The sequence below is a fragment of the Meles meles genome, chromosome 4 (assembly GCF_922984935.1).
Source record: "Meles meles chromosome 4, mMelMel3.1 paternal haplotype, whole genome shotgun sequence".
NCBI classification, from domain to species: Eukaryota; Metazoa; Chordata; class Mammalia; order Carnivora; family Mustelidae; genus Meles; species Meles meles.
In genome coordinates this window covers 79,920,108-79,945,787 of record NC_060069.1, presented here as the reverse complement: position 1 = coordinate 79,945,787, position 25,680 = coordinate 79,920,108, and the positions used below count along the sequence as shown (strand labels likewise).

The 25,680-nt window shown below is 38.6% G+C and overlaps 1 protein-coding gene across 2 annotated transcripts in view; it reads right to left on the bottom strand.

The window, feature by feature from the left end:
* VEPH1 (ventricular zone expressed PH domain containing 1) overlaps window positions 1-25,680 on the bottom strand; it is a 243,943-nt gene that overhangs the window by 135,601 nt on the left and 82,662 nt on the right. The gene's annotated exons all lie outside the window — the stretch shown is intronic.

Below are 25,680 nucleotides of genomic sequence, written 5' to 3'. Positions count from 1 at the left end.
TAAGATAAAATTCCAAAATTCTATTCCCTGGTGAGTTTATAATCACTCTTTTTAGAAAATCCAAAATGGTGACTGAGTCCAAGTCATAAGAGACCTGTTTGCATTGCTTTTCTGTTGGATTCAGCTGGTCTGCCTGAGCAATGTGTGAAATTTCCCCATTCTAGCCTCTGCTCAGACCGATCCTGGAGATTCATACGTAGCTCTTCCTGAGATATCTTCAAGCAACAACCTAAATTGTTCCACTGCATAAAATCTCTTGAAAAAAAGGACTCGTTAAGTATTTGGCTTTCCAGAAGCTTTCTTTCCTTCATGTAAAATAGAAATGATAAGTAAGAGACTAGCGAGGCAAAAATAAGAAGAGAATTGGCTATTCAAATTGTCAATAAATATGAAAGATTTTCTTTGGATAAATATTCACAGAGAAAACTCCACTCTCAGAGAACAGAATGGTGGCCGAAGCACATAAAGCTCACACAACGATGCCTCATTTTCTGAGCAGGCATGGTGGTCACAAACTGGGCTCAGAAGCTCCTTCCTCAGTTTGAATTTTGGCACTGTGATGGCCAGTCATGGACCCTGGGTAAATTACTTAACTCTCTATGTCTTGGTTTATAAAACGTTCCTAAGCAGTGCCTGCTCTATCCAACAGCTCTGAGGATTCAATCAGTTAAAAAACAAAGCATTCAGAACAATGCTTGGCAGGTGGAATGCTAAATAAATGTTAGCGATTACTGTTTGAGTAACAAAAATTGTAAATGCAAGTGCAGGGATAGTTGAATTATCACAAAACTAAAGCAAGCTGTCTCAAAAGCAATATATCTCCTCAAATTTTCCTGGTTAACTTATCTTGTGAATTGACAATGGTTTGGAAGTTCTAGAAATGTCCCAAACCCCAATATCAGCTCAATATCAGAAAATATGGGCCAACTACAAAAAAACTTTACCTAGAAGTGACATAGGCTCTACATTTTACTGAAAATTTTTAAATTTTTTTAGAAGATTATTTATTTATTTGATAGAGATCACAAATAGGCAGAGAGGCAGGCAGAGAGAGGAAGGGAAGCAGGCTCCCCACTGAGCAGAGAGCCAGATGCGGGGCTTGATCCCAGGACTCTGGGATCATGACCTAAGCTGAAGGCAGAGGCTTTAACCCACTGAGCCACCCAGGCGCCCCAAAATTTTTAAATTTTTTAAAACACTTTTTAATTTTTTAAATATTTTTAAATGTTTAAAATTTTAAAATGTTTTAATTTAAATTTAATAAAATTTAAAATGTTTAAAATTTTAAAATGTTACATGATTAAATAAAAACACTATATAATTTAAGATTTTCTTAGTGATTTGAACGAGTTATAGCTCATTATCTATAGTTATCTAGATATTTTTCTCTTTGCAATTATTTCCCAGTCTTTTTCAATATTTTCCTGTATCTAAAGTAAAAATATCCTACTATTTTAACATTTCCAACCCCACAAAAATTAGTTATTGAAGTTGGCAAGGTAGGAATTGTCAATCTATCCAGTAATATATAAATGCCAAGATAACAGTACAACTAATAAATTTACTCTTTAAATGCTATGTTACTCAAAGATATGTTCTTCTAGCCTTAAAAATTGGCATAAAAATATATGCAAAATGCTTGCACAGTAAGTAGACATCAAATGTTGTTAGTTCATAAATATCAAAAGCTAAGATTCAACACATTTTTTTAACAGAACATTGAAAGGGCAAACTGCTTGAAATCTTTTGTGAAACAAAGTAGAGAATAAATAAATAAAAACATTGTTAATGTTCAGTTAGGCAGAAAATCCTCCAATTTTGAGCTGATTTTTTAAATAGCATTCCAAAAAGTCACATTCTTCATTCTTCCTTTTGTCCTCTGATCATGCCTCAATTTTTCCGTATATCAGCTTGGAGTAATTGAACATATTTTTGTTCCCATTGATAAATAAAAATTCTATTACAATGTAAATGTATTCACATATTATAAATGATTATTTAATCCAATGTAAATGAAATAAGTTTCCATCTTTTTCTTCTTATTTTTGATTTAGTTTGCATTATTTCAGGAATACATAGTTTCTGTGGGCACATGGGAGAGCAATAAATCATGCCAAGTAAAACAATGCCATCTAGGCAAAACAATTTTAAAAAATAAGTCCCAGTAATAAAAGTCAAGAAACATCTGATGAAAACAGATGTATCCTTTGTTTTGAAAGAACCTCGAATTTTGTAACATGGCAAAAATTAAGGACGAATTGGACACAGTTCAACCGCATGCATTTGGCATAGAATGCTCAAGTAAACCCCACCCTTCTTTAAAAAAAGTATAATTTTTGTATTTATAAACCAATTATGGCTTTTATTTGAATGTGGAACTTACTGTCTTCCTCAGAAAGACTTGGGATTTAAAATAGAAATCAGAGAATGTGAAAGGTAGCTTACCTTTATGCCTTGCTTTTTGAGATAATAATATAGCTAAATAAATTGTGTTTTTAGTATGATTGATTTTTTTTAAAAGGGCAAAGAACTGAACATGATCCACTGTCAAAGTTTTCCAGTTTAAAAATAATTTTTTTCCCAAAATAGCATTCAGTGTGGCCACAGTTATATTTGAAAACACAAATCGGTCTCCATTTGTCCTGCGGGGTTTTTTCCAGCATCTTTTCTTTGCACTGACCCCCTAATACAGATATGAAAGCTTGCAGAAGTCTCTTCTAATTTGAGCTTCTAAGATAGTGTTATTTGGTGGCTTGATAAAAGATTTAGAGGTTCTATAGTTTGGATTTACTCCTTAAAGACTGGGGGCTTGGGAACTTAGCCTCTTAAAGGTAAAAGTTTTGGTGGACTCAAGAGACACAGAATGAATTATACTGAGCCAGGATTTCTTCTCTCACCATGGTCCCTTCATGTAAATGACCTTTCATTGATTATTCTGAACAATAGTTCCACTATTTCTTTTCCTTTAATTAAGCAAACATTTTGAAAGACCACTGGGGCCTTTAACATTGAAACATTTCTAGAGAATTCAAGAAGCAGCCCATCTTTAATTACACAATATCTGTTTAGCAAATGCGGCATAATCACAAAATGATTAAAAAAAAAAAAAGTAACCACAGACCTGGCCCAATCATGGAAACCATTTTGGAGAAAAGTGATTATTATGGCCTGAAAAGAAAAGAAAAAAGAGAAGAGAAGGAAAGGAGAAAAGGAAAGGAAAGGAAAAGAAAAAAAAAAAAGAGAAAGAAATTATGTTTGAGCCTTTTGCCAGGAAAAAAAATGCTTTTGTTCACTAGAAAAGGAACATTATGGTAAGATTAACTCAGTTGAACTATACATCAGCTACAATTGAACTTTCCATAATTTACTCATTACATTACATAATTTGCTCACTATACAATTAAACTCTAGATGACTATCTTTCTTTGTACCCACTTATTTTCATAAGAAATATCCAGGATGTTTTATTCATGGTAGCTGAGATTTAACTCCTAAAGCACAGGTTAGATGAAAATATTTAGGTATTATTTCATTACTTATGGCAGAGAATAAACGGAAAAATGCAGTTTGCAAAAGTGTAAATCTTGCCTGAAATTGGATAGGCGAGTTTGATACTGTTTTTCTGGTACCCTGCTCCCCATCCTCCCACTGCTTACCTCTCAATATTGGATTTTGCCTTGGGTTAATTATTTTTGGTCTCATAGCAAATACGCTTTCATTGGGAAGAGTCTCAGCTTCTCATTGACATCAATAAATTTATTTAAACTTAACTGGCATAAATAAACAAGTAAATAAAAATATGCAAACAAAATGCAGTGACTAAGATGGGGTTTTGAAGGTATGTCGTGCGATGGTGCGTTCAAAAGTTTGAAATACACTGACCGGAAGAAAAGGATTATGTTCCAAATTGCTTTCCACTTATTTGTGAGCTGACTTCCAGTAACAGTGGCAAAAAAGTAAAACAGGCTTTTAGGATTTTTAGATGTGGTATTTGGTTCCATGGAGAATGGGGGCAAGAGAGCTCCCTTGGGCCTCTTTTATAAGGGAACTAATCCCATTCATGAGGTCTCCACCCTCATGATCTAATCACCTCCCCATGGCTCCACCTCCTAATACCATCACTTTGGCAGTTAGGTTTCAACATATGAATTGGGGGGGGGGGGTGCACATTCAGATCATAGTATGGTTTAATCTTGTCATCTCTCAACAGCAGAACAGAAGGGTCACCTCACTGTATCGACTGTGTCCACTTTATCTACTATATGGGATACTAAAATCCATGCATCTTGCCTTCAAGGTCATGCTCACTCTCCAAGGTAAAGGAAAGGAGAATATTTCCTTCAGAAAATCTTTGTAACTTCTACTGTTTCCTTTCATCACCCTCCTTCTCTGCCAGTTGAATTTGTACCTAGGAGACAACAAAGGAGAGAAAGTTTGTAGCCAAATAGTGCTTCAGGAATGCAGAGCTGTCATAGAGAAGGCCAGCTCTGGAAAAGTTTTGAAGGAAGAAGGGGATTTTTGCATGAGATAGGGACCCTCATCACAAAGTATGCTATCTGCAGCTGAAGGAAGTTTGCCCTCCAAAGCAGAAGTCAGTACAAGAAATATTCTGAGAGAATGGAAAATGCAGTAGGAGTTTAGCATTAATTCTGGGATTTCTAAAATCAACCACATTTAGTAAATAAAGATTTTAATGATTTGAGATAGTTAGGAAAGTTTGTCTTCCAGCTTTCTGGGTGAACTGCCATATATCTGAGATACCTGGGATCTACAGAACCTTGATGGTTCATCATTTCCATTCACTCCTGTCTAGGAACATTTATTTTCCAGTCATCTCAAATGTACTAATCTTAAATAGCAACAACTATGTATTTGTCTACTTTAGACTTATTTATAACTTAACAAGAAATAAACTGATGTCAAGCCACGCTTCTCAGTGTCATTTTTTTATGTGTTATCTTCAAGTGCTCATGTATTCATGTAGATAACTAGTATCATTCTGGTGAAGGCTAGGAACTCCATCAGGAACATTTCAGTGTAACAGTCTATTGGTCAGTCAGCTGTCAGATGTATCTTTTTTCAGCCGCTTTAGCTCAGTCCATATGAACCAATATCAAGCTGGCAACTTCTACTCACTACAAAATAAACCCAGGCTTAAATTTTTTGATAAATAAATCTCGGGGGAGGGGGGATCCTACAGCAGATGGATCCTGCAGGGCCTGGCTCCTTGAGACCAGTGCCTCTTAAATTTTCACATGCATACACATTACCTGGGGATCTTGTTAAACTGTGGATTCTGATTCCTAGGTGATGCCCAACATGCTTTGGCCACCACATAGGAAGCAGACCGACAGTTTCTGGAAACCGTAGCCACAAACCATGACTGGAACCCAATGCCTATAGATCTCCTGCCTGCCCCTCCCCCTTACATATAACCTGCCCTGTCATCAGCTGTCATTCACTAGCAGAAGATACTGATGCTTACTTAGTCAAGGTCCAGTCTAAATGAATGAAAAGCCAATGAAACCAGAAGAAAATCAAATGCTAACTTCCACATTACAGATGTGTTCGGAACAGGGGAGACCATAATGGCCTGGGGAGGCATGGAAATGCCTTTTCTGTGGATCAGGATCCTTGAGATGATCGAAGTGCCAATCACTTATTTGGAAACTGCAGGGGATCAGCAGGAGAGTAGAAGGGAGGTACAGAAGGGAAGTAGCCACAAAGGATACCTGAGAATTCTGGGGAAAGGAGCTCTCATTTGAGGTATACACCTCAACTGCCATCATTGGTTGAGGGCTGCTGGGGGAGTGTTGATTCCTCACATTTCGATCCTGTCATGCATATTAGCACAGTGGCTTGTGAAAGTGAGGAAAGCCATTGGCAAGGAAATGCAGATGCTGGCAGGTGAAGTAGCCTGCTTAAGCCGAAGTGATTGAGGGGGGAAATGGATGAGTCGGGACTGCTGCTGGCTTCTTAAAAGAGCAGCAGGATTTGAGCTGGAATTAACAACTACTTTATCCTCTCAACCCCCCTGCTGCCAAGGCTCATTTGTCCTTCTGGTGAACCAGGATTCAGTTACTTCTTGAGTTGCAGGTTAACGGAGAGTCACTGAGTAGGAGCTTCCTACTTTCCTGGGGCAAATACACTCACCTACTTCCGCACAGATACCTCTGCGAGAAAGTCAAACAGTTCCTATTGGAAGAAAGGAGATCAACTCTGTGGAGACCGAGCTGCCATTCTTGGGGTTCAAGCCTAAGGGGAGACTGGTCAGGAAGAGGTACCTTCTAGGTGTTGCTGCTGCATCATAAGGTTGGTCAAGCTGCCCAGCTCACACAGAGGAACTGAGAGCCATTTGTGGATTTGGTCAGTTGGCCTAAATTACCGTTGATAATTACAAGACATTGTTGAAAATTGTTGCAACATGTAACTTTTGTAACCATTATTTACTGCTCTGCATTTGCAACTATTTGTGGGGACTGTTTGTCCTTTTATCAGGCTCTTTAGTTTCTTGGGAAAGCTGAGGTACACGGTATTCATTTACTTGTGGGCAATACGGAGGGAAACAAAATACGGTCCCAAGGTCATCTGAGCTCCAGGGATGAGTAACTTGGGAGAGACAAGGTAGAAGACAGAAACTGTCTGTTCATCAATGAGGAGTTTTCAGAATCTAGCCCCAGTCTACCGACCAGCCTCATCCTCTCCTCCATTATTCATTCAATGCTCCAGGCACTTGAAATTCTTCATGGTTTCCAAGAGACTCAAGTTCTTTCCCCAGCTGCTTGTTATTGTATGTGTTGTGTCCTCCCAGGGATACCTTCTTCTTCTTCCCATTACACGATCCTATCATCTGACAAACCAAGCTTATATAACACTCTCCCGGACTCCCTCATGCAATTCTTTGTGTCCTTCTTGATCCAGTTCAGGATGAAGTAGTAACACACACCGAATTAAATTCAAATCATCTGTTTGTACATCTCCCTGGGCCCACATTCGCCGAGAGCACTTCTAGAGCAAGGACCACATTTTTCTCTTCTCTGTGTCGCCGTCATCAGCACTGGGGCTTGTACCCGGAAAGACTCGCGACCGACACCCGTATCCTGGAGGTAGGGAGGATTTGGAATAGCAGCACCATTATATGAAAGCATACTCTATATATACTCAAAGTCTGTTTTGCTTTCGTTTTCCTTACACTTTGGAAGAGGTTTATTATTGATACTATTTACAATTAACATGTAGTCTTCTCACAATGTAAATAACAAGAAAGCTCTTTGCACATTTTGGGGGGAAATATCTTCCCCAGTTGATGACAGCTCTGTAATATTCAGGAGCATCTGGCTGGCACCAGCCAGTGCTTAAAAAAATGAATCTCCAAAGTTACTGAGACTACCAACATTTTGACTAAATTCTCCATCATTAGGGAAAGTGTAGTTTTAAGTCACAGGTTCTTCCTTTTGTAGAGTGCCCCCACCCCCAGATCCTTTAGTCTTGATTTGCAAGTTAAAGGAGCAAATCATTGATCCAGCTCCTATTTCCCAGGATGTTTTTCCACAGTCAGGATGAGGACATTAATGGGGTTGTCAGTTGCCTTTGTCATTCTTTTCCTTTTCCTCCTGAAAGTGTTTTTGTGGAAACCCTGCCGGATGTCACAGAAAGGCGACCTGGGCAAGATGTGTGTCACTTCTTTCCTTGAAAAGTGTCCAGGACTCTGAGCCCAGAGAGGATGTAATAAACACACCATGGTGCTTAGCCAGCGTATTCCAGCCAGTTAGAAAAACAAGGCAGAAGACACAGGATTTAACACCCACCATGGCAGCGGCTGCCTTGGGAGGGCATGCCATTTGACTCTCCACAGGCGGGGAGTGTTGATCTCCAGCTAAGGAAAACAACTGGCCATAGCATCCTTCCATGTGCTCTATCATTTTAAAGAGCATTTTAAGGCATCCCATCTCTGTTTCCAGCACACTGGTCTGCTGCCTTGTGGCTCTGGCATGGGGAAAAAAACATGGCTGTGGAGCATTTGCTTTATGCTGGTATGTGCCTTCTAATGATGCTGGTCCCCATTAGGATTTGACTATTAAACTAAAATTGTTTTCAGTTTGTTTACTTGAGCCTTAAGTAAATAGACAGAACACATGAATTCAATTCAGCTTCTCAAAAAAAAAAAAAAAATCAAAGCCATTCCAACGGAGTCTCTTTCCCATGTTGACCCACGTTAGCAAAGAGGTCTATAATAAATGCTGTACCCAACCCAGTGGGCCGAGGCCACGTGCATGGCTGACACAGTCCAGTGAGTCAAGAAAATGATGGAAAAAATAAAAGCCTCTAGAATTGAAACATTCTATTTCAGTTCTCCATGGACCAAAAAACCCAAACAAACGAAAACAAACAAAACAAAGCAAAAGTCTGGCCTGGGTTTAATTTAAACAACTTCATATTTAGTTCATAAGAACTTTAAAAAAAACTGCAAAATTATTTTCGCTGTTTTTATGGATGAGGAGCTGGGGACGACCTGCCCTTTATGGAAAGCAGTTTACTTCCAAAGCCCCCAAGAATACAAGGCCTATCCTAAATTAGAAAATTTTTACAAAATGTGGTTCTATCATTGTTTTTGTTACTCTTATTCCCCTCAGGAATAGTCGTCTGCAAAACAAATATAAAGCAGATATACATTCCGCTTAGAGAACAAAATCTACATAGACCAGCTATTCTCTAAAAAAGAAAAGATACAGTCAATCCTGCTTTGCACCTTTCAGATACGTGCAGTCACCGTTGGTAAATCATTCCTTTCCTGTCTGTCCTTATTTGGACTCGTTCCACGGATACACATCCATTCAGCCTCTTTCATTGGAGAAACAAGGAAGAGACAAGCCATTTCCCTGGTTGCTGTCTTCCCTACTTTCAGTCTGTTAGGCTTAAGCTTCAGTATCTCCAAATAAATGCAGTCAGAAAGTCTTGAGCAACACTGAGGAAGTAATACATTAATTAGATTGCTTGTATTTATTGACTGTTCACCATTTACCAGGCGCTGTTCCATACAGCATAATTCATTAATTCCACACAAAAACCTATGAGGTGAATTCATTAATTCCACACAAAAACCTATGAGGTGAATATGAGGTGAATAGTGCTCTTCTCATTTTACAGATGAGGAAACTGAGCCAAGAGAGGTGATAGAAGTTGCTGCTGGTTAAGATGATTCGTTGAAATGTATCATCAAGCACTTACTGTATGCCAGGCACAGTGCTAAAGGCTTTGTATGAATGATCTGGGTGTATGTGTTAATTTTAATTTCAGTATAGTTAACATACAGTGTTATAATAGCTTCAGGTGTATAATATGGTGATTCAGGAATTCTATACACTATGCAGTGCTCATCATAATAAGTGTACTCATTAATCCCCAGGCACGGTTATGTGCTAGGAGCACTGCTTCATACTGATTCTGTCATTTCATCTTTACAACAGTACGATGAGTTAAGTACAGTTACTTCCCCCATTTTATAGATAGGGAAATTGATATTAAGAGTACAAAAAAAATAAAGGTAACTCTAAGTCAAAAAAATTGTTTAACGATTCAGAAACTTATCCAATAAAACTATCTAGGGGGATGTACTATAATCATGTGAAATTTGAAGTTTTGGGAAGAAAATATTATTACTTTGAGGTGCCTGAGTGGCTCAGTCAGTTAAGCATCTGCCTTTGGCTTCAGTCATGATCTCAGGGATCTGGGATTGAATCCTGCCTCGGGCGCCCTGCTCAGGGAGAAGTCGGCTTCTCCCTCTGCTGCTCATGTTTTCTCTCTCAAATAAATAAATAAAAGATCTTTTAAAAAATGCTATTACCGGGGGGAGGAGTCAAGATGGCTGAGATGTAGCAGGCTGAGACTATATCAGGTAGCAGGAGATCAACTCTAGCTTATCTAAACATTGCAAACACCTACAAATCCAACGGGAAATTGAAGAGAAGAAGAACAGCAATTCTAGAAACAGAAAATCAACCACTTTCTGAAAGGTAGGAATGGCAGAGAAGTGAATCCAAAATGATGGGAAGATAGACCGCGGGGGAAGAGGCCGGCTCCCGGCAAGTGGCGGCGAAACGGAGCACAAAATCAGGACTTTTTTTTTTTTTAATATTTTATTTTTATTTATTTGAAAGACAGAGATCACAAGCAGGCAGAGAGGCAGGCAGAGAGAGAGGGAGGAAGCAGGCTCCCCGCTGAGCAGAGAGCCCGATGCGGGGCTCGATCCCAGGACCCTGAGATCATGACCTGAGCCGAAGGCAGAGGCTTAAACCACTGAGCCACCCAGGTGCCCCCCAAAATCAGGACTTTTAAAAGTCTGTTCCACTGAGGGACATTGCTCCAGAGGCTAAACTGGGGTGAAGCCCAAGCGGGGTCAGCGTGGCCCCAGGTCCCACAGGGTCACAGAAGGATCGGGGGTGTCGGAGTGTCACAGAGCTCGCAGGTATTAGAACGGGGAAGCCGGCTACGGAGACAGAGCTGAGGACTGAACTCACAGTCCTTGAACTGGTCACGGGCTGGGTGAGCTCGGAGTGCAGCTGGAGGCTGGGGATACAGGAGTGATTGGGTGCTGTCCTCTGGGGGCGCACTGAGGAGTGGGGCCCCGGGCTCTCGGCTCCTCCGGGCCGGAGACTGGGAGGCCGCCATTTTCATTCCCATTCTCCAGAACTCTACGGAAAGCATTCAGGGAACAGAAGCTCCCAAAAGCGAACCCGAGTGGATTACTTAGTCCGGCCCCCGGTAAGGGCGGTGCAATCCCGCCTCGGGCAAAGACACTTGAGAGTCACTACAACAAGCCCCTCCCCCAGAAGACCAACAAAATATCCAGCCAGGACAAACTTCATCTATCAAGGAAAGCAGGTTCAATACCTAGGACAGCAGTGGAATTCCGGAGGAGGAGAAAGCAAAGCACGGAACTCATGGCTTTCTCCCCATGATTCTTTAGTCTTGCGGATAATTGAATTTTTTTTTCAATTTTTTTTTCTTTCTTTTTTCTTCTTTGCTAAATTTTTTAAAACTTTTACCCTTTTCTTTTTTAACGTATTTTGACTAGTTTATCTAATATATATATATATTCTTTCTTTCTTTTTTATATTTTTTCTTTGGTTAATTATTTAAATTTTTTTCTTTTTTTTTTCTAAACCTCTTTTTATCCCCTTTCTCCCCCCCACAATTTGGGGTCTCTTCTGATTTGGATACAGTGCATTTTTCTGGAGTCTTTGCCACCCTTTTAGCATTTTATTTGATCCTTCATATCCTCTTATCTGGACAAAATGACAAGGCAGAAAAAATCACCACAAACAAAAGAACAAGAGGCAGTACCAAAGACTAGGGACCTAATCAACACAGACATTGGTAATATGTCAGATCAAGAGTTCAGAATGATGATTCTGAAGGTTATATCCAGGCTCGAAAAGGGCATGGAAGATATTAGAGAAACCCTCTCTGGAGATATAAAAGTCCTTTCTGGAGAAATTAAAGAACTAAAATCTAACCAAGTTGAAATCAAAAAAGCTATTAATGAGGTGCAGTCAAAAAAGGAGGCTCTCACTGCTAGGATAAATGAGGCAGAAGAAAGAATTAGTGATATAGAAGACCAAATGACAGAGAATAAAGAAGCTGAGCAAAAGAGGGACAAACAGCTACTGGACCACGAGGGGAGAATTTGAGAGATAAGTGACACCATAAGACGAAACAACATTAGAATAATTGGGATTCCAGAAGAAGAAGAAAGAGAGAGGGGAGCAGAAGGTCTATTGGAGAGAATTATTGGAGAGAATTTCCCTAATATGGCAAAGGGAACAAGCATCAAAATCCAGGAGGTGCAGAGAAGCCCCTCAAAGTCAACAAGAATAGGTCCACACCCCGTCACCTAATAGTAAAACTTACAAGTCTTAGTGACAAAGAGAAAATCCTGAAAGCAGCCTGGGAAAAGAAGTCTGTAATATACAATGGTTAAAACATTAGACTGGCAGCAGACTTATCCACAGAGACCTGGCAGGCCAGAAAGAGCTGGCATGATATATTCAGAGCACTAAATGAGAAAAACGTGCAGCCAAGAATACTCTATCCAGCTAGGCTATCATTGAAAATAGAAGGAGAGATAAAAAGCTTCCAGGACAAACAAAAATTGAAAGAATTTGCAAACACCAAACCAGCTCTACAGGAAATCTTGAAAGGGGTCCTCTAAGCAAAGAGAGAGCCTAAAAGTAGTAGATCAGAAAGGTACAGAGACAATATACAGTAATAGTCACCTTACAGGCTAATAATGGCACTAAATTCATATCTCTCAATAGTTACCCTGAATGTTAATGGGCTAAATGCCCCAATCAAAGGACACAGGGTATCAGAACGGATAAAAAAACAAAACCCATCAATATGTTGCCTACAAGAAACTCATTTTAGACGTGAAGACACCTCCAGATTTAAAGTGAGGGGGTGGAAAACAATTTACCATGCTAATGGGCATCAGAAGAAAGCAGGGGTGGCAATCCTTATATCAGATCAATTAGATTTTAAGCCAAAGACTATAATAAGAGATGAGGAAGGACACTATATCATACTCAAAGGGTCTGTCCAACAAGAAGATCTAACAATTATAAATATCTATGCCCCTAACGTGGGAGCAGCCAACTATATAAACCAATTACTAACAAAATCAAAGAAACACATCAACAATAATACAATAATAGTAGGGGACTTTAACACTCCCCTCATTGAAATGGACAGATCATCCAAGCAAAAGATCAACAAGGAAATAAAGGCCTTAAATGACACACTGGACCAGATGGACATCACAGATCTATTCAGAACATTTCATCCCAAAGCAACAGAATACACATTCTTCTCTAGTGCACATGGAACATTCTCTAGAATAAATCACACTCTGGGTCACAAATCAGGTCTCAACCAGGATCAAAAGATTAGGATCATTCCCTGCATATTTTCAGACCACAATGCTCCGAAGCTAGAACTCAATCACAAGAGCAAATTTGAAAAGAACCCAAATACATGGAGACTAAACAACATCCTTGTAAAGAATGAATGGATCAACCAGGAAATTAAAGAAGAATTGAAAAAATTCATGGAAACAAATGATAACAAAAACACAACGGTTCAAAATCTGTGGGACACAGCAAAGGCAGTCCTGAGAGGAAAATATATAGTGGTACAAGCCTTTCTCAAGAAACAAGAAAGGTCTCAAGTACACAACCTAACCCTACACCTAAAGGAGATGGAGAAAGAACAAGAAAGAAACCCTAAACCCAGCAGGAGAAGAGAAATCATAAAGATCAGGGCAGAAATCAATGAAATAGAAACCAAAAAAACAATAGAAAAAAATCAATGAAACTAGGAGCTGGTCCTCTAAAGAATCAATAGGATTGATAAACCCTTGGCCAGACTTACCAAAAAGAAAAGAGAAAGGACCCAAATAAATAAAATCATGAATGAAAGAGGAGGATCACAACTAACACCAAAGAAATACAGACAATTATAAGAACATACTATGAGCAATTCTACGCCAACAAATTTGACAATCTGGAAGAAATGGATGCATTCCTAGAGACATATAAACTACCACAACTGAACCAGGAAGAAATAGAAAACCAGAACAGACCCATAACCAGTAAGGAGATTGAAACAGTCATCCAAACTCTCCAAACAAACAAAAGCCCAGGGCAAGGCAGCTTCCCAGGGGAATTCTACCAAACATTTAAAGAAGAACTAATTCCTATTCTCCTGAAACTGTTCCAAAAAATAGAAATGGAAGAAAAACTTCCAAACTCATTTTATGAGGCCAGCATCACCTTGATCCCAAAACCAGACAAGGATCCCACCAAAAAAGAGAACTACAGACCATTATCCTTGATGAACACAGATGCAAAAATTCTCACCAAAATACTAGCCTATAGGATTCAACAGTACATTAAAAGGATTATTCGCCACGACCAAGTGGGATTTATTCCAGGGCTGCAAGGTTTGTTCAACATCCGCAAATCAATCAATGTGATAGAACACATTAATAAAAGAAAGAACAAGAACCATATGATACTCTCAATAGATGCTGAAAAAGCATTTGACAAAGTACAGCATCCCTTCCTGATCAAAACTCTTCAAAGTGTAGGGAGAGAGGGCACACACCTCAATATTATCAAAGGCATCTATGAAAAACCCACCGCAAATATCATTCTCAATGGAGAAAAACTGAAAGCTTTTCCGTTAAGGTCAGGAACATGGCAGGGATGTCCATTATCACCACTGCTATTCAACATAGTACTAGAAGTCCTAGCCTCAGCAATCAGACAACAAAAAGAAATTAAAGGCATCCAAATCGGCAAAGAAGAAGTCAAACTATCACTCTTCGCAGATGATATGATACTATATGTGGAAAACCCAAAAGACTCCACTCCAAATCTGCTAGAACTTGTAAAGTGTCAGGATATAAAATTAATGCACAGAAATCAGTTTCATTTCTGTACACCAACAACAAGACAGAAGAAAGAGAAATTAAGGAGTCAATCCCATTTACAATTGTACCCAAAACTATAAGATACCTAGGAATAAACCTAACCAAAGAGGCTAAGAATCTATACACAGAAAATTATAAAGTACTCATGAAAGAAATTGAGGAAGACACAAAGAAATGGAAAAAATGTTCCATGCTCCTGGATTGGAAGAATAAATATTGTGAAAATGTCCATGCTACCTAAAGCAATCTACACATTTAATGCAATCCCTATCAAAATACCATCCATTTTTTTCAAAGAAATGGAACAAATAATCCTAAAATTTATATGGAACCAGAAAAGACCTCGAATAGCCAAAGGAATACTGAAAAAGAAAGCCAAAGTTGGTGGCATCACAATTCCGGACTTCAAGCTCTATTACAAAGCTGTCATCATCAAGACAGCATGGTACTGGCACAAAAACAGACACATAGATCAGTGGAACAGAATAGAGAGCCCAGAAATCGACCCTCAACTCTATGGTCAACTAATCTTCGACAAAGCAGGAAAGAATGTCCAATGGAAAAAAGACAGCCCCTTCAATAAATGATGCTGGGAAAATTGGACAGCCACATGCAGAAAAATGAAATTGGACCACTTCCTTACACCACACACGAAAACAGACTCCAAATGGATGAAGGACCTCAATGTGAGAAAGGAATCCATCCAAATCCTTGAGGAGAACACAGGCAGCAACCTCTTCGACCTCAGCTGCAGCAAAATCTTCCTAGGAACATCGGCAAAGGCAAGGGAAGCAATGGCAAAAATGAACTATTAGGATTTCATCAAGATCAAAAGCTTTTGCACAGCAAAGGAAACAGTTAACAAAACCAAAAGACAACTGACAGAATGGGAGAAGATATTTGCAAACGACATATCACATAAAGGGCTAGTATCCAAAATCTATAAGGAACTTAGCAAACTCAACACCCAAAGAACAAACAATCCAATCAAGAAATGGGCAGAGGACATGAACAGACATTTCTGCAAAGAAGACATCCAGATGGCCAACAGACACATGAAAAAGTGCTCCACGTCACTCAGCATCAGGGAAATACAAATCAAAACCACAATGAGATATCACCTCACACCAGTCAGAATGGCTAAAATTAACAAGTCAGGAAATGAGAGATACTGGTGAGGATGCAGAGAAAGGGGAACCCTCCTACACTGTTGGTGGGAATGCAAGCTGGTGCAACCACTCTGGAAAACAGCATGGAGGTTCCTCAAAATGTTGAAAATAGAACTACCCTATGACCCAGCAATTGTACTACTAGGTATTTACCCTAAAGATACAAACGTAGTGATCTGAAGGGGCACGTGCACCCGAATGTTTATAGCAGCAATGTCTACAATAGCCAAACTATGGAAAGAACCTAGATGTCCATCAACAGATGAATGGATAAAGAAGAGGTGGTATATATACACAATGGAATACTATGCAGCCATCCAAAGAAATGAAATCTTGCCATTTGTGACAATGTGGATGGAACTAGAGGGTGTCATGCTTAGTATAATAAGTCAATTGGAGAAAGACAACTATCATATGATCTCCCTGATATGAGGATGTGGAGATGCATATGGGGGGTTAGGGGGATAGAAGAAGAATAAATGAAACAAGATGGGATTGGGAGGGAGACAAAACATAAGTGACTCTTAATTTCACAAAACAAACTGGGGGTTGCTGGGGGGAGGTGGGGTTTGGAGAGGGGGAGGGGGGTCATGGACATTGGGGAGGGTATGTGCTATGGTGAGTGCTGTGAAGTGTGTAAACCTGGCGATTCACACACCTGTACTCCTGGGGATAAAAATACATTATATTTTATAAAAAAAATAAAAAATAAATGTTATCTGTGCTAAAAAAAAAATGCTATTACCTTAACTGTTGTTATAACCCAGAACTTTTTGTAAGAAGGAAAAAAAAAACCAGTGAAACGGTGAGAAAGCATTCCTCTAACAGTCATATATTTTGAGATTTAAAAATCTGTGTAATGCTCCATGTCTGATAAACAGATATTGGGATGTACTCTGTGCCTTACATATTTTTAAGTTTCAATAATCCCAGCAATAGAAATTTCTGAAATAAATCTCAAAAGTATAGGTATCTTTCATTTTTGAAATATGATTAGGTTCCCATTGAATCAGAGAAATACTTGTTTGGTGACTAGACATGGACTAACAGGGATAGAAAATAAACACCCACCTGCAAGATTTTCATCTTGAGAGGGTTCATTGGACCTTTTATTTATTTATAGACAAAAAAATTTATTTTTTATTTTATTATTAAGTTTTAATTTCAGTATAGTTAGCATACAGAGTTATATTAGTTGCAAATATTAGGTGTACAGAATAGTGATTCAACACTTCCATATATTAATCAGTGCTTATCAAGATAAGTGTACTCTTTCTTAATACCCATCACCTATTTCCCCCATCCCCCCACCCACCTCCCCTGAGGTAACCATCAGTTTGTTCTCTGTAGTTAAATATCTGTTTTTTGGTTTGTCTCCTTTTTCCTTTCTTCTTTGGTTTTGTTTCTTAAATTCATCCTATAAGTGAAATCATGGTATTGGTCTTTCTCTGACTGACTTATTTCACTTAGAATTATACTCTTTAGATCCATCCGTGTTGCTGCAAATCACAAGATTTCATTCTTTTTTATGGCTGAGAAACATTCTATTATATTTATATATCCTATTTATTCTCTATCCACTCATCTGTGGGTAGATAATTGGGCTGCTTCTATAATACGGCTATTACAAATAATGCTGCAATAACCATAGGGGTGCATGTGTCTTTGAATCCATGTTTTCTTACCTTTGGGTAAATACCTATTACTGGATAACATAATAGTTCTGTTTTTAACTTTTTGAGAAACATCCAAACTGTTTTCCACAGTGGCTGTACCAGTTTGCTTTCCTACAACAGTACACAAGGGTTCCCCTTCCTCTACATTTTTGTCAACACTTGTTGTTTGGGAGTATTGATTTTAGCCATACTGATAGGTGTGAGGTGGTGTCTCATTGTGGTTTGATTTGCTTTTCCCTGATAAAGAGAGATGTTGAGCATCTTTTCACGTGTCTGTTGGTCATCTAGGTATCTTCTTTGGAGAAATGTCTGCTTATATCTTCTTCCCATTTTTATTGGATTACTTGGTTTTGGGTGTTGAGTTGTGCCAAGTTCTTTATATATTTTGGATACTGTTTCTCAAATACGTCATTTGTAAATATCTTCTCCCATTCAGTAGTTTGCCCTTCAGTTTCATTCATGGTTTTCCTTGCTGTGCAGAAGCTTTTTATTTTGATGTAGTCCCAATTGTTTATTTCTGCTTTTGTTTCCCTGGTCTCAGGAGACATACCTAGAAAAATGTTGCTACAGCCAATGCCAAAGAAATTACTACCTGTGCTCTCTTTTAGGATTTTATGATTTCAGGTCTCACATTTAGGTCCTGAAAACATTTTGAATTTTTTTGTGTATGGTTTAAGAAAATGGTCCAGTTTCATTCTTTTCCATGTAGATGTCTGGTTTTCCCATTTATTGATGAGACTGTCTTTTTCACATTGCATCTTCTTGCCTCCTTTGGTAAAGATTAATTGACCATATAAATGTAGGTTTCTATCTGGGCTCTGTATTCTTTTCCATTGATCTATGTCTCTATTTTTGTGCCAGTAACATACTGTTTTGATTACTGTAGCCTTGTAGTGTATCTTGAAGCCTGGGATTACAATATCTTCGGTTTTGTTCTTCTTTTTGAAGATTGCCTTCTCTATTCAGGGTCTTTTGTGGTTCCATACCAATTTTAGGATTACTTGTTCTAGTTACATGAAAAATGTTATTGATATTTTGATAGGAATGACATTAATTCTATAGCATTAATAGCATTAATGGCATTAATACTGCTTTGGGTAGTATGGATTTTTTAATAATATTTGTTCTTATAATCCATGAATATAGAATATCTTTCCATGTCTTTGTCTCATCTTTAATTTCTTTCATCAGTGTTTCATAGTTTTCAGAGTACAGGTCTTTCACCTCCTTGATTAAGTTTATTCCCATGTATTTTATTATTTTTCAAGCAACTGTAAATGGAATTGTTTTTGCAATTTCTCTACCACTTCATTATTAGTGTACAGAAATGCAACAGATTTCTGCACATTGATTTTGTATCCTGTGACTTTATTGAATTCATTTATCAGTTCCAGTATTTTCTTGCTGGAGTTTTTAAGGTTTTTTTATATATAATATCATGTCATTTGCAATAGTGAAAGTTTTATTTTTTTTAAGCAAATTAGGGGTCTTTCATTTCTTTTTCTTTTTTAAAAAAAGATTTATTTATTTAATTTAGAGAGTAGGGAGGGACAGAGGGAGAGGGGGAAGAGAAACTCAAGCAGATTTCCTACTGAGCATGGAGCCTGATGCGGGGCTCGATCGCACAACCTTGATAACATGACCCACGCTGAAACTAAAAATAAAATTCTCAGCCAATTGAGCCACCCAGATGCCCCTTCCTTGTCTGATGGCTATAGCTATGACTTCCAGTACCACGTTAAAGGAAGGTGGTGGCAGTGGAGATTCTTGTCTTGTTCTTGATCTGAGGGGAAAAGCTCTCCGTGTTTCATAATTGAGTATGATGATGTTTGCTGTGGTCTCTTCATACATGGCCTTGATTATTTTGAGGTATGTTCCCTCTAAACCTACCTGATTGAAAGTTTTTATCATGAATGGATGTTGCACCTTGTCAAATGTTTTTTCTGCATCTACTGAAATGATCCTAAAATTTTAATTCTTTCTCTTGATGATATGATGTACCACTTTGATTTATGAATATTGAGACACGCTTGGATCCCAGGAATAAATTCCACTTGATAGTGGTGCATTATGTTTTTTAGTGTACTGTTGGATTCAGTTTGCTAGTATTCTGTTGAGGATTTTGCATCTATGTTCATCAGAGATATTGGCCTTTTGTTTTCTTTTCTTTTTTTTTTTTTTTTTTTTTTGTAGTGTCTTTCCCTGGGTTTGCTATCAGGGTAATGCCAGCCTCATAAAATGAATTTGGAAGCTTTTCATTGAAAGCTTGTTGATTTTCTGTTTGGATGTTCTGTCCATTGATGTAAGTAGGGTGTCAAAGTCCCCTACCAATATTGTGTTTTTTTCTATTATCTCCTTCATGTTTATTAATAACTGCTTTATGTATTTGAGTCCTCCCATGTTGAATGAATAAATATTTATAATTGTTATATCTTCTTGTTGGAATGTTCCAGTTATGACTTTACAGAATCTTTCTTCATCTTTTGTTATAATCTTTGTCTTAAGGTCTATTTTTTCTGATATAAGTATTGTTACCCTGGCTTTTTTTTTTTAAACTTCCATTTGCATAATAAGTGTTTTTTCATCCCTTCACCTTCAATCTGCTTGTGTCTCTAGTTCTGAAATGAGTCACTTATAAGCAGCATATAGATGAGTCTTGCTTTTTTATACATTCGATCACCCTATGTCTTTTGATTGGAGGTTTTAGTCCATTTACATTCATGTAATTATTGATAAGTATACAGTTACTGCCATTTTGTTGCTTGCTTTATGGTTGTTTTTGTAATTCTTCTCTGTTCCTTTCTTCTCCTGTTCTCTTCTCTCATGGTTTGCTGGCTTTCTTTAGTGACATATTTGGGTTCCTTGCTCTTTATTTTTTGCATATCTATTACTGGTTTTTGATTTGTGGTAACCATTAGGTTTGTATATAACATCCTCTGCATAGAGCAGTCTGTATTACCTTGATGGTCACTGAAGTTTGAACTCATTCTTTATTTCTCTCCCCCTCTCCAATGTTTTAGGTATCTGGTATACCATGCATCTTTTTATTTTGTGAACCCCTTGACTGATTTTTATAGATATACTTAATTTTACTGCTTTTGTGCTTTCTACTTTTCTTACTCCTGTTTATGGTCTTTCCTTTCCACTCAAACTGCTTTTTTTTCTTTAGATTTTTTTAAATTTTTTATTTGACAGACAGAGATCATAAGCAGGCAGAGAGGCAGGCAGAGAGAGGAAGGGAGGCAGGCTCCCTGGTGAGCAGAGAGCCCGAGGTGGGGCTCGATCCCAGGACCCTGAGAACATGACCCATGTTGAAGGCAGAGGCTTTAACCCACTGAGCCACCCAGGCGCCCCTCAAACTGCTTTTTAACATTTCCTGTAGGGCTGGTTTAGTGGTCATGAATTCCTTTAACCTTCTTTGTCTGGGAAGCTCTTTATCTCTTCCTCTACTCTGAATGATAGGTTTACTGAATAAAGTACTCTTGGCTGCAGATTTTTTCCCTTTCAGCACTTTGAGTATATCATGCCAACCCCTTCTGTCTGCAGAATTTCTGCTGAGACATCCACTGATAGCCTTATGGGGTTTCTCTCGTATGTAACTCTTTTATTTTCTCTTGTTACTTTTTCTCTTTATCCCTACTTTTTATCATTTTAATTACTTACTATGTGTCTTGGTGTGGGTCTCTTTGGGGTGATTTTGTCAGGGGCTCTCTGTGCCTCTTGGATGTGGATTCTGTTCCTCAGATTCAGGAACTTGTCAGCTATTCTGCCCCCTTTTCTCTTTCTTCTCCTTCTGGAATATTTATAATGTGACTGTTATTATGCCTGATGCTGACACTGCATTCCCTAAATCTATTTTCAGTCTATATTATTTTTTCTCTCTCTCTCCTGTTCAGCTTGATTGCTTTCCATTACTCTCTCATCCAGGTCACTGATCCGTTCTTATGCTTCCTCCAGTCTATATTTATTTCCTCTTGTATTTTTAAAAATTTCAGTTACTTAGTTCTTCATCTGTAATTGGTTCTTTTTTATGTATTCCATCTCTCTGTTAAGCATCTCAGTGAGGTCCTCCACTCTCTTCTCAGGTCCATTGAGTATCACTACGATCATTACTTTAAATTCTTTCTCAGGCATATTGCTTACCTCTGTTTTGTTTAGTTCTCTTGCTTTGATTTAGTCCTGTTCTTTCATTTGGGACATATTCCTCTATTTCTTCATTTTGTCTAACTCTCTGCCTGTTTCTGTGTGTTAGGAAATTCAGCTACATCTCTTGTTCTTGGAAGTAGTGGCCTTATGAAGAAGAGTTTCTGTAGTGCCCTACAGGGCACTGTCCCCTGTTCACCAGAACCTGGTGCTTTAAGAGTGCCTCCTGTGTGTATTGTGTGTGCCCTACTGTTGTGCCTGAGCCACTTTGCTTTAAGCCCAGTGATTTGTAATGACTCTCTTTTCCTGTTGTGGGCAGGGTTTGGTCCCTGTGTGGTTATTAGGTCAGGTTAGGGCCTCCTTGGTCTTGCGTTGAGTCAATCAAGTGTTGTCCAGAGATGTGGTAGCTGGCACCAAACTTCTAGGCACTTTGGGGCTGGATTCTTTGGAGCTGCTATTGTCTCCTAAGGTCTCCATTACAATCTTCTCATTGGAGAAAGACAAAAGGACCTGTGCATTTTGGCTAATGTGAAGACACATCTAATATAGTAATATTTCTTACTTGTGCATCTGCTTCAACTGAGCATCCAGTGGGGTGAATCCTGACATGATGGAAACAATTTGTGTCCCTTACTTGATAGTGCCCAGGAAAGAGCACCTCAAGGACAACAATGCATCATTGCCCAGAAGCATGTTTTTCTGGCCTATGGTCCTTCCTTTTTATTCTTCCTCCAGTAGATGTGCTTTGAGTGTCAGCACAAACCTGAAAATTGTTCATGAGGCACTCTGTTGCCTCCTATAGTGACACAAGCACCATACAGCTATTAAGTTCAGTTTCCTTTAAATTTGGATAAAAAAAAGATCTCTTAGGTCATTTGAGAGATAGAGAGAATAACGATCTGTAGGGTTTTAGTTTTTGGTTTATGTACACAACTCTCCCTGCTGTTTGCAATGCAAATGGAAACACTGTTACATTGCTCTCAAGGTGCTGATAACAGTGTGCCCACCCACATGAGCCCTGATATGAAAGACAGGCACATCTGGTCTGGTTCTCTGTATCCAGGTCTTGCAGTTCTCATTCCTGGCCTCATGCAAACACAGAAGTTGAGGCATAAGTTGGTTAATAATTCATGCAATTGATTCCAGGCTAGCTCTACTCCAAGACTCTCCCTGGCCTGATGACTGCATACTCCCAGGAGTCTCACCTATTTCTTTTAAGGATCTAACAGTTCAGTTTTCTGGAGGCCAGGCAATAAGGGAGGGATAGAACAGTATGCTCCAGTCAGTCACAGATTATGCATTTCAGAGTTAGAAGAAGACCCTCAAAGTTTGATTTGCTTTTCTGTATTTCTAAAATCATTTAAATCCTAGCAATGTTATCATCTGATACTTGAAAACTCTGAATACATCTGAAAATCCTATTTTGGTGCAAGGAGAAAAATTTCTAAATGAAGTCAATTTTTAGGCAGGACAGGATGAGAAAGAGGACTAGGACCTGAGGTCACTAGGGTCCGATGGCCATCTTACCATTAATACTCTAAATATTTCCATGTCTCATATATTCCCATGTCTCTTTATCTCACTATAGAACAAGTTCTCCATTCGGAAAATGGTGGTTTTTTTGTTTTTTGTTTTTCGTGGCGTGTTTTTTTTTTTTTTTTTTTTTTTTTGAGACAAAATTCCTGCTGCTCCCTCCTTACTGCAATTCCCATCTCCATAGGTGTTCAGAACTCTAACTTCTGCCCTCAGGCCCACCTGGCAATGTCCTTCAGTAACTTCACGTTTCCTTTTAGAATGAGTTAGGTAGAAATACACATACATATATATCTTCCTTGCTGGTTTTGGTCTTTGGGAAATGGTTCTGTGAGATTTTTAGAAAGTTGAACAGGTTCACCAAATGAACCCATCAAGAGCTGCTTAGACTACTACACGTGTTCTCGGGACATCCAAACTTTATCATTCTTTAAAGTCAAAAGAAAGAATTTCTAATGATGATATTTTAGGGGTTAGAAACAAATAAAAAGAGCATTATTTCTCAGTAAAGGAGCCATACTGACATTTATAGGTGATTTGGTCAGGCTGACCTTAAATGAAATAGAATAATGAAATGAAGACTATCGGAGCAGAAGGGAGGTAAACCTGTTCAAGGATGTTATTTTTGAGGAGAGAAGACAAACTCTGACTTGACAAGCTGCAACAGAGGCATTATTTGCCCTCTATTATTATTTCCACCCTTCTCTCTTGATATGTAACCACCTGAATTCAGACTGCATGTTCCAGCATCCCTTGCAGCTAGGTATGGTCACATGTAACTTTGTTCTATGTAGCCAGTGGGATATGAATAGTAGGTTGTATTTGACTATCTGGAAGATAGTCTTCTTTCTTTCCTTTCCCCTCCTTTATGGCTGAAATACTGACTTGATGGGTAAAGATAAATAACCACCTTGTGACTGTGACTGTGACACAGAAGTTATGTGTTCTCTGGTGTGCTCAAGGGTGGGTCTCTGAAACATGAATTTCTAGACGGACTGCTTCCAAGACTTCTTTAATTAAGTGTAAGTGAAATAAATGACTATCTTTGTTTAAGCCACTATTGTGTTGAATTTTTGTGTTACTCTCAACCATACCTAATCTAAACTGCTTGTATCAGTAGTCTGGGAAAGTTTTAATTGATTGACATAGCTTGATGGAGGAAAGAGAAAGAGTAATGGAGAAGGCCTGATTCTAAATTTAAGATGGAATATGCTTTAAATATTTTACGTCAAGGGATCTCAAATACTGATCCTGACAGCTACATCAGAATTACTCCTGCAAATCCAGATTCCTGGGTCTCCTTGCTGGAGATTCTGATTTAGTAGATTTTCTATGAGTCTCATGAACTTATATTATTTAAAAACTCCCCATGCAATCCTGATATCTAGGTATATTTGGAAGGTATTTGATCTAGAATTGTTCTTTGCTGGGAAGGTGAGTCAGAACCACCAGAAAAAAATTTTCTCCCTCAAACACAGATGCCTTCATGGACATATGAGAATGTGAGATTGAGGGGATTGGGGGGACAAATATTTTGATACTCTGAATTCAGAAATAAGTGATTCTTCAGGCTCTTTGGATCTCCTCTCCTTTTCTCTGCACCCACCCAGAGTCACACAAATGTCACCCTCACAGGCAACTCTCTGTCAGGTTAGCCTTAGTTCAGGTAAACCTACAGTGACATAACTGTATGGCTAGTTTTTTTTTTGTTGTTGTTGTTTTTAACCAGATTACATTTTGTGGGAAGTTCTTTCACTTCCAGTATGCATTATAATGCATTAATGGATCATAAGTGTATTAGTGATGAAAAGAATTACCATTAAAGTGCAGGAAGAGTTTTAAAGATTCCAGGGCCTCACACATCAGAGGTTGAATTTTTTGGTACCTACAAAAAATCTGCAAGGTCAGCAGATTCAGTTGAACAGCTGTCAGCTGAAGTTGTTCTAAAAGCACTTGGGCACACCAGTGGGTTCTTCTGGCAGCAAAGGTGACAGGCATGGCAAAGTATTACCAGAAAGCATATCATGGCAGGTGTGAGACATTCTCAGCAGCAGTGGATAGGACAAGATTATATTAAGCAGCATGTCCACAGCAAAGTAATCCTTTTACAAGATCCCCCCTCATGTTGACAGTTAGAAGTTGCTTGAGTGCTCTGCTCTCCCACATTTTTCTGGGAAACTAGAGAAAGTCCCTCCACCAGAAAGAAGCCTCTCATTCACTAGGCCATCTGCAAATCTCAGCAGAAATAAAATAAAACAGAACCAAAGGTCCATTCTAAGACAAACTTTGAAAAGAGTGCCCAGGATAGCAAAGATCTAACTCCAGCTGGGTCACCAACTGACCCAGTCTCAGTTTGGGTAAGTCACTCAATTTATCTAGTTTTTAGAATTAAGGGACTGAACTTGATGAACCGTGAATTCCCTTTTAAGAGTTGTACAATTTATATCTATCTTATAGGAAACTGTATTATATGTAAGGGGGTGAAAGTAAAAGCTTCCTTCTATCAATTACATATTTACTTTAATTTTAAAAAGATAAAAATCCTAAATCCCAATGTAAAATCATCAGACAGACATGCATGTATGCATACCCTTCAGAACCTGAATTTCTGGAAATGTTTCTTGGTCGCCTAATCCCCACAAACTGATGGCATCCTGCTGTTCCTGCC